Genomic DNA, 10,894 nt, shown 5'->3' on the forward strand with positions numbered 1-10,894 from the left:
TGAGGATATGAGTAAACGTCGCCAAAGAGCAATTGAAACTGAAGCAAAAGACTATGCTCTTATTGGAAACCAATTCTATCAAAGAGAAAAAGATGAACATCTGCGTCTTTGTGCAAATGAAGATGAATATATTCCCATTATAGAACAAGCACATGCTGGATTAGCTGGAGGTCACTTTTCTAGCAAAACCACCACAAGAGCAATCTTAATGGCATACATATGGTTGCCAACACTTTTTGCAGATGCCAAGGAATATGTTCAAAGGTGTGATGCATGTCAACGAGCTAAAATGCCAACCCATGTAGATAGCATGTCCTTAAGACCAATGATGGGGGCTAGAGATTTTACAAAATAGGGTATAGACTTTATTTGGTCAATACAACCACCTGCTTATAGAACCCAAGCTCAATATATCATTGTACATTAGGAAAAATATGAAGCCTCTAGGGGCCCTTTGGGGTTAAGGTTAATTAGAGGCCAGCCAATGAGAAGAGGGTGGTGGACACACTCTATGCCCTCAAAAATGTAGGGGGACAAAGTAGTCTTACACTTCTTAAATGGGCTCTTACCTAGTGAAAAGGTGGGGTGGGGGGGGTAGGGGGTGGGGGTGGACCATATGGAACCTCCAACTTCCCTCCTTTTTGATCCGGTTTTGAAAAAATCCCAAAATTTTGAAGTTTTTCAAAAATTTCAAAACTCAAATTTTATCTTCTTCAAACCCCCCTAAATCTATTTTATGGTCAAAAAAGCATTTTTTGACCTCAAAAGTCAAAACGTGCACCCAAAAACCCTAAAATTCAAAAATTTTAAAAAACTTTTGAAAAATCTTTTTTTACTATCTAGAGCTCCCTCAAAAGTAGTCCTTAGGCAAGAAGTTATTTTCTCTCTCTAGAACCCTTTTTCCAACCCCTCCTTGGTTGCAACCATCACACTCATCCTCTACTCCAACACTCTCTCTCTCTACACCATCTCCATTGCTGCAGCAAGGAAGCTCCTCTCTCCTCCCCTACCACTTTGCATTGCCACACCAAGCAAGGATTATCCACCTTCTCCTTCCATTGCCACACCAAGCAAGGGTTATCCACCTTCTCCTCCCATTGCCACAAGGGTTAACCACCTTCTCCTATCACTTTATCCCACCTACATTGTAGCAAAAAGCAAGGTCCTGCTCCTCCTCCTAATTTTCTTTGCTCAACCATGGCCAACTCTACTTCGCAAAGGCGGCCAAAGGATGAGGTCACAACACTTGCATGCCACAGCACTAGAGGTATAGATGATGAGTGGGTGTCACAAGAGTTCACCAAAGGTGCTTGGGTATACATGCAACCATCTGCTATTGGCCCTCATCGTGTGTGGAATCGTACAAACTCTTATCTTCATTGGAAAGGAAAGCTCCTTGGCTTCAAGAACCGCAAAGACAAGGGGACCGTAGCCATTGTGCAACATGTTTTCTCAATGTCAACCATGCAATTACAACAACCACCTCAATTTCCAACATTGAGAATACAAAGCTAGGTGTGAAATCACAGTGTAATGTTATTATGGATTCAGGAACACAAGATGTGCAGTTTGAGCAATGGTGCTCAAACACAAAATCTTGCTTAAAGCTTTCAACGACCAAGTCATAAAATGGGCTTGGGGAGTAAATTGATTATGGATAATGGCCACATCGCCAGAGGGGAGTTGTCCTAGGTAATGTGCAAGGGAAGCTTAAGGTCCAAAGCCCGTCCGCTTGCCACCCGTCCTTGCAGCAAAATCATCAAGCTCCACGACGTCCTGTCATAAACCGATGAAGGTTGAGAAAAAAGACAATGAAGGATAAAATAATAACATGAAAATTAGGATACAATTTACCTCCTGCTCCTTGTCATCCTCCTCCCTGTTGCCCTTTGCATCCAAGTCAATGCTCCCAAGCACCACATCTACGAGCTTTGGATCATCAGATGGGAGGTTGCATAATGGCATAGGCATCCTAGCGGCCTCAACCTTGGATTGCGTGGCTTGGAATTCTTCCTCAGCCACGTGCAACTGCTCTGCTACCAGAACCTCCGCACATACAACTGCAATAGTGTCAGCAACAGAGTCCCCAACTTGCAAGAGCTTGCTTTCTAGGGCATCTGGCGTATTGTCTAAGGGACATTTGGTGTTGTTGCATAGCATGCTCAAGCATTCATCCATACGCAGGCCAAATGCTTTCTCCAAATCATGCATAAACACATACTCCTCCCTATCCACTACCACTGAGGAGAAGCGACTGATTTCTACCTCTGGGATAGCCACATCCATCAATGGTAGTGGCACTGGAGTGTCAGTAGGGCCAGCCACAACTATGGATTTCTCAACTTGTTCCTCAAGCCCCCTGGGGTACTCGAGCTGGAGCGTCTCTCCTTTCGCTGCAAGGTTCACGGGGATAACCTCCTGCTCCTTGGTGTCCTTGATAAAGGACCCAACCTGAAGGTGTGGCAAGCAGAGCTCCTCCAAATCAGGTTCCTCGCTCACCAAGAAGATAAAAGTTGCGAGCCTAGAAAGATAATCCATCCCCAACTTGTGCTTCTTGAGCGCTGACACCCCTGGGGCTTGCTCGTCCAAGAAATGCCCTGCATCAATGGCAATTTCTTGGAATCATCACAACCGCTTGGAGAATGGGCGATCACCTTTGTGTATATAGCACAGAAGATCGCAAGGCACCTAGATCCCTGCATGTGGGGAGATAGATACATAATATTTTATGATGTGCTCTTCCATGAACGCAAAAATCTCGGCAAATGCATCCATGTGAAGGGCAATTGTGGCATCAAGGTCAGGGAGACGAGTAAAAAAGGTGTGGAGGTCCAACTTCCCTTTGTATTTGGTGTCCTCGAGAAAGAGGATGAAGCGTGACAAAGGGGTGGATGTGGGTGCAGATGCAGAGGCTGTGGAAGCATCCATGTCTAGCCTGGGGTGTAGATAGAGAGTGGAGGAGCTCAAGAGTTGCAAAAGTGAAAATAGTGAATGAGTTATACGGCCCCCCTTTTATAATGGTCCCTTTTTTAAAGGCCTTAAAAAAAAGTCACTTTCACCAAAAAATGATCTCTCATCTCAATGCGAAAAATTATATTCAAAGACATGATTTGTCGAAGCAAATCATGTTGATTACATCGGGGATTGTTTTCAAAATTGCAAGAGTTACAAAGTTATAAGATCGATAGCATAGTTCCATCCATCCCCCAGTCCTGCTCGACCTTCAATTTGTCTTCCATTCTCTTCCTAATCTGCGGACATTCATTACAATAAGCATCCAATGATCGACAAACTATGATGTATTGAAAATGTGGTGCAAGGATTCTCACCTTGTGACCTTGTAAACAAAATTGTGCTTGTTAAAGGGCCTCAAAATCCATAATAACAAAATGTTCTCGCACATTACTGAGAGTCCAATGCTTGTTCGCTTGGACTGCCTCCAAAGCATCGTTGGGCATCTTCACTGCAATGTCAAAGTTTGCAATAGCACTGTCTACACTCTGTAAGGGAGTCCACACTCCAAGCTTGCACATCCAACGATCATAGTGAAATCGTATGTACAAGGAGGGGCATGATTTCAAATAGGGCATTCCAATGCCTGAAGCTCCAACCTTACAACGGTACCGGTCCCCGTTGTGCATGCCCTCCACAAAACCCCAGTCCTCTTCTAAAAGGGCCCTTTCTAATTCCTCATAATGCACATCTTTATATACAAGCATTGTGGTAGTCTCCACAAATCCAAACTCTTTAAAAATGTGCACAAAACAATGAATAGGCAAACACCAACTCAAGCCCACAGACCTAGAAGCTTTAAAGAATTTCAAAGAGTTTTGGACATCTATTATCATCTTCTGCTTGAAAGATGCTACCGACCACAAATCTAGCACTAGCCACTCCATACTTAATAAGGAAGCTACTTTGATGGGTTCAAGCGTTCCAAACGCTTGTGTAGAAGTAGGCACAATATAGGAGTGAGAATAGAAGAAAATCGTTCTTTGAACCAGTTTGGTTGGGCAAAGATGTGGGAACATTGTTGCTCCAATATCCGCATGTATAGCATTGAATGTGCAGATCCCTTGTATGCACGGTGTTTGGCACTGGCTTCCATGGTAAAGTGCTTGCCCAGAAAGGGATACATGCTTCCATTGGCTCAACTGACCCAAAGGCCATAGCGCAGTCCCTCTTGACTGGGGAGTTGCCTTATGTGCAAGATAGGCGCCAGGAAATGGTCAAGAAAATTATGAACTCCTCAGATACATGATGTAAAGTCACCTTTTTGGAAGTAATAAAAAATATTCGGAATTGTCTCTCTATCTTGTAAATTATTCTAAATGTGATTTGTCAATCTTGAAAATTGTTGTAATTGGTGATATGTTTCAATAAGCTGTGTCTTTTTTGCTTGAAGTAACGACACAGCGGAAGTTGGATGCACATGATACTGGGGAAAGTATAAACACATTTGAGTGAGAAGTGGTTTCTCTAAAGTAATGATGCAAAACCAATTCCTTTGAGTTAATTTATGTATTTTAAGTATCCTAGGGGGTAGAGAAGCCTAGTAGGTGCCAAAAAAGGGGTGGCCACAAGGGCGCACAAATGGCCCCTTTTTTTGGCATCTGGTAGGCTTATCTACCCCCTAGGATACTTAAAAAACATAAATTAACTCAAAGGAATTGGTTTTGCATCATTATTTTAGATGGAGCCTTGTGGCCACCCTTTTTTTTTTGGCAATTTCAGCATATGTTTGCACTCAAGGACACTAGAAAAGGTGAAATCCACTCTGAATTTAAGTTTTCCAGCACACTATCACCTGCTTTAGCTCTACCTAGTACACCACTGCACCAAAAGGCTCAATTACATTGGACATTTGAAAATTCCAAATTAATGTTGCATAGACACTTGGTTTCACAATATGTTAATTTTTTTGATATCCTATGAGGAAGTCAAAGCTTGAAATTGCCAAAAAAAGGGTGGCCGCAAGGCTCCATCTAAAGTATTGATGCAAAACCAATTGCTTTCAGTAAATTTGTATTTTTGAAATATCCTGGGCGATAGCATTTGCGCGCCCTTGTGGCCACCCTTTTTTTTGCACCTGGTAGGCATCTCTACCCCCTAGGATACTTAAAATACATAAATTAACTGAAAGAAATTCAATAACTGCACCAAAAGGCCCAATTACATTGGACATTTGAAAAACCTAATTTATTGTTGCATAGACACCTGGTTTCACAATATGTTATCTTTTTTGATATCTTATGGGTAAACAGAACTTGAAATTGCAAGGTCATCTCATTACAAAGATAACAGACACAGTAGACACAACTGTTGATCATATTGTCATTGTAAAGTCAAAACATTACAAAGATAAGGGTGTGCAATACAAAAAGAGGGGTAACTTCGGCTAATGCTCGAAGTCTCGCTGCAATCGACGTGCAAGCTGCATATCTTTTGGCTGTATTGTCACTCGCTTTGCATGAATGGCGCATAGGTTGGTATCTTCCAACACTGAAATGATGTGGGCCTCTGCAGCTTCTTGAATAGCCTCTGGCGCTATTGCTTGCATTCTATACTGATTTCCATAGCTTTGAAGCACCTCCTTCATTGTGCGAGCAAAGGGGGCACGTCGAATCAAAAGCTCTGTAGTCTTCTAGTAGTGGTGGATTTCTGCGAATGCCCTTGCTATTTTTTGGCGTTGCTGCGGTTGTCTTGGGGGCACTTGCACATTTGCTGGCTTGCGGTGTTTAGGATTCTTGAAAAACTTAGACTTGCGCCTGTTTACATGCTTAGGGGATGGATCTGCAGCCTCTTCTGATTTATCCTCTTCCCTTGGCTCCCGATCTTGTGCTGTGGGGATAGCTCCCTGGCCTCGAGGTAGTGTCTTCCCCCCAACGGGCCCGGTGTGTGCGCGGTATATCAGCTCGCAGCCATGGTGGCTCACTCTCTGATTCAGTGTCTGTATGGACCACCTGAGTCGTGGATGGTCCTGTTTGTGATTGGTGGTGCGACGGCTCCTCCCTATCGGACTCTGTTGTTTGCTGGCCCGCTCCTTTTCTCTAGCACTGGGTACGTTGCTTCATTCTTTTTCTAGGTGTTATATCTTGAGGACGTGGAGCTTCAACAGCCCCTGATGACTCTGGTGCCCTACTACCATGCCCACTGCCAGAAGAGTTCCTGGAACGGCCAGGTGTTCGTGGTTGTTTTCTTGTGCCTTTAAGCCATGCCGACTTCTCACATCCTTGGAGGGTGTTTTTGTTGGCAGGCGGATGCTCTTTCGCGGTTTGTTTGGTGCACGCCATTTTGTATGGTAAGAGCTCACCTGTTCTTCAAAAATGAGTGGTTTATGAGAGCATTATAAGGGCCCATTTAAAAAGGGCCCGTTCACACTAATTTTGAAAAAAAAACTATTATTTTTTAAATAAACATGTCGCTAGGAGTTGGACCCTGCGTTCACGTGTAGTGACTCGCGCAGAATCCACTTTGATCCTTGTCGCACTCTGCATCGCCGCCATGCAGCATGCTTGGCAGGGCTTTGCGACATTTGCCACTTGTTGCTATGCTCTTGACGACTCCATTTCCGCACTTCAATAGCAATCTTGGATTGTTGCGCACGCTCAATTGTGAGCTTACGAGCAAATGTTGTGCGAAAAAACCAGTTGAACATCTCCTCCAAATAAATGGATTGCACCATTCCACCACCATGTCGAGTATTTTTCAAGTACACTCCCCTTGCTCGATAATGGGACTTCTCCATGCCTTGAGTGCTAAAAATTTCAAGCGATCCATACTTGTGCATAAAAAATGCACCATGCGCAAACAAGATATGTTGTTCACATGAGTAAATGATCCACATTATTTAATAAAAGCAATCCCTTGTAATAAATACACCACGTAACATGGCTTACCATGTAATGTGTGATGTTATTTTCACCCCAAGAAAGGGTGAAGACCTTGGTAAAATCCTCCAAGGCTTCTTGAAATGATTGGCGTTGTTCTTTTGTTGTGTTGTTAAGGCCCATAAGCTTGACCATTTTATCAAAATGTGCCCAAACTTGCTTGCGCTTGTTTGCAAGCTCGCCATTTGAATAATTGTCAGTAAGTAGCTGTGCATAACTCCTTCCAAAGCTCCCAAAGGTTACCTGCCTGTTGGTTGGAGCTTTTTTGAGCATCATATCGACTTGGCTTTCCTTGGGAAACTTTCTTCAAAAAGTGTCTAGCTTTTTGTCCACTCATTGACACTTGTTGAGCAATTTCATGGGCCTCCTTGTGTTCTTTTCAGCAACGATAGACACATTTCCACCGTGATAGCCAAAGGAATTCAAGAGTACCTCCACTCTTTCGATCGCTTCTTGGGACTTTTCCAATGGTTTCATTGTGAAAGCATAGTCAATCTGGAGCTTCAATAGCCTATCAAAAATGCGCATGAATGTGTGTAATGTGCAAAAATGTACATTTGACAGAGGAAATGGAAAGATTGGATTCCAAGCATGGTCCTTTTGATCACGGTCTGGGGCATTGAGCATGGGACATCTCAGAATAGACGCTTTCCATCTTCATCTTTGATATCACGACAATCTAACCCTTGTTCTCCATGCCCTTGCCATGGAAGCATGGAACTGAACTTTGTAGTGCTCTTACGTGATTTTTGTCCATTAGGTTTGTACCCTCGAGTGCAAAATGGACAAGGCATGAGAGAAGAAGTCCCTTGTTTGCAGCCAAGCAAACACTTTATGGTATTCAAATCCCCACCTAAGTGCCACTCCACATCATAACTACCAAAACCCTCAATCTCCAACTTTTGACCTGCAATTTGGAAGTGTATTACTTCTGTGATCCATGGAGTTCTCTAAAAAATCCATGAAAGTACTACATTGGTCTCTTTGGGCACCTCAATAGTACCCAACCACCAAATGTCTTTCTCTGATTGCACGCTAAAAGATGGGGTGGGAGATGGCTCGACTAAATCCCTTCGCTTGGTTTGCAAAAGGGCTTAGTTCATTAGAGTGACACTTAGCCTCTTTAACCTTTGGCCTTTCACTATTTGACACTCATGGAGTTTCAACACAAAAGCAACCTTTGTGCCAAGCACTACAAAATAAATAGTACCAAGACCTTAAACTTCAAAGTCTATGATAAGAACAATACCAAAGAAAAAAGTAAAGTGTGTCACCTTTTTCATGTAACTCGTAAAATCTAAGCATGGCTTGTTGAAGCCTTCTAAGATCCACAAAAATATTGTTCCACATTGTGTAAGGAAAGCCCTTCTTTGAAGGTCTTATGGATTGTTTTTTACCTTTTCCCCTTGTCTTTGTTGCGCACGAAGCATAAAGGGAAGTTTGCATTGTGTCCTCAATGTGTAGGTATGTCCCAATGTGGAAGAACACATCTTCGTTTGTGGCCTTCTTTGCGAGGTTGACCTTGTGAGGAACGGGAAATAGGTTTTCCACAATGCCATGCTCTTTGAGGGCATCTTTAGGAGTTGGAAAATAGCCTGATAGGCTTTGGTGATGATTCCAGCCTCATCACAAGCTTGTTGCACGTCATCATCACTAACCACATTTCTCAATTTACGCATAACCTTGGTGACTGCATCCTTAATGTGCTTATCTCAAGGTGATTGTAAGATAGAAATCACATCTTGGGTATTGAGACAACTAGTGAGAAGGTTGACTTGATCATCTGGGCTTGTTCCACCGCATGCCTCCTGGATGAAGTTTCTAGCAACAAATAAAAATAAATGTCAAAAAACAGTGTGAAGTAAGAATGCATCATGCAAGTAAAGACGAAATCACCTTGTGGCTGTCACTCGTCGTTTGCGTGCTCCTCCCGAATGTGCAAGAGTTTCAATGGATGAATACATGTGTTTGCGTTCCCTTGCACCAAGGGGTGTTTCTTTCAAGTATGTGATGGTGTTGGCAAGCTTCTTAATGTGGGACTCCTTTTCTTGCATTTGTTGTTCAAGAGTTTTAACCACCCTCTCCTAAGAGGCAACGCTCTCTTGTAATGCCATCGCTTGAGGTGAAGAGCTTGACATTCATGCATCTACATATGCAAAGAAGCACCTGCATCCATACACAACCGCTTGCAATAGCCTAACAAGCCTGCTTCTCCCCTCCCAAGAAATTGAAGAAATGTCGAAAGGCTATTAAAGGATAGATGGAAGCGGCTTATAGGATTGTAAGGGTACAAATGGCCATCGACCCAAATGTCAACATTGGTCTCACAAGCGGTGCGACGTTCCTGTGATGACCTTTGATCACCCTCACTAGCGGTCTTCGATGCAAACGCCGTGGGTAAGCGAATATGTATGCTTTTGGTGTGCGGAATACATGGTGATGGAAGAAAACCATTTGTGATGTCCGTGGGCACCATGGAAGCTGTTGCGTGAGAAAGCAAATGATGAAAATATAGAGGGGGAGGGGTAGGGAGATTGAGGAAGATGGGAGGAGAGAAGGGGGGGGGGGGGGGGAGAGAGAGAGAGAGAGAGAGAGAGAGAGAGAGAGAGAGAGAGAGAGAGAGAGAGAGATTGGGGAGGAGGAGGAAGGTAGGGGCAGGGAGGGAGAGGAGAGGAGAGGGAGAGAGGAGGGAGGAGGCGGAGAGAACAAAGTGTTTTTTACTTTTTGGGGGAAAAGATTTTTGAAAAAATGGACTTTCTAAGCTTGTGGGTTAAAAAATGGGTCAAAAAATGATTTTTGGATATGTATATATGTTGGGAGGGAGTTTTAAGTAAAAAATAAGTAAAAATATTTTATTTTTTTAAAGTCAAATTTTGACTCTTAGTGACCCACGTTTTTGCAAATGTGGTCACACCCCTATGCTTCCTTCACTTTAAAAAAAGCTAGAGAGAGAAAGTAACCCCTTAGGTCCACATCCTACATTTGTCTTTAAAAAAAGCTAGAAAATCCTCCTCAAAACTACCTTCTTCAATGACCTTGCCCCCTTAACCCCACACAACATTAGCCTTAATTCTTAAAAATTAGGATTCCTTACAAGGCCCATGCAAGGTTTATATTTCTCCTAATGAGCTATGGACTATTTGACCAAGTGGACCGAGGCTAAAGCAACTCAAAAGAATGATGCCAGAACCACAACCGCATTCTTATATTAGTATGTGTTCATAAGATATGAACTGGTAATAGAAATTGTTAGTGATAGGGGAACTCATTTCCTCAATGAGGTGATTGAGTATCTGCTTAATGAATTTATGATCATCCATAACAAATCAGCTCCCTATCACCCACAAGCAAATGGACAAGCTGAGCATATGAATAAAATTCTCAGCTCCATATTGAGTAAAGTGGTTAGTTCAGGACAGAAAAATTGGGAAATGAATCTCCATGCTACTCTATGGGCTTATAGAGTTTCATTCAAGACAACTTTAAATGCTACACCCTTTAACCTTGTTTATGGTCTTGATGCCATACTGCAGATAGAATTTCTGTTGCCGACACTAAGGGTAGCTAAGAATCTTGAGTGGACTAGGCATGAACTGTCAGAGAGACTTGAAGATTTAGAAAATCTTGATAAGCAAAGGCTAAATGCTATAGCTCACATCTATGCACAAAAGCGGAAACAAAAACAATTTTTTTATTCCCATCTAGTTACAAAAATCTTCAAAAAAGGGGACTTAGTTTTAGTCTTTTCCCTTAAGCAACACATTCCCAAGTTTAAGAAAAAGAAAAACGGACCGTTTATCATTAAAGATGTATCTCCAAGTGGAGCAGTTAAGTTGTCGACCCTAAATGGTGAACCCATGGTTAATTGGATTAGTGGATGCCGTTTAAAGAAGTACAATTTGCTGCTAACCATGAATTTCTAGAAAAGATGCATACAGCAAAGCAAAGAAAGATAAAACGACAGCAGGTTATTGATGAAGCCCAAGAGGAAGCTTGGCTTTGAG

This window comes from Adiantum capillus-veneris, chromosome 8, assembly GCF_014529385.1.
Source record: "Adiantum capillus-veneris isolate H3 chromosome 8, ASM1452938v2, whole genome shotgun sequence".
Lineage (NCBI taxonomy): Eukaryota > Viridiplantae > Streptophyta > Polypodiopsida > Polypodiales > Pteridaceae > Adiantum > Adiantum capillus-veneris.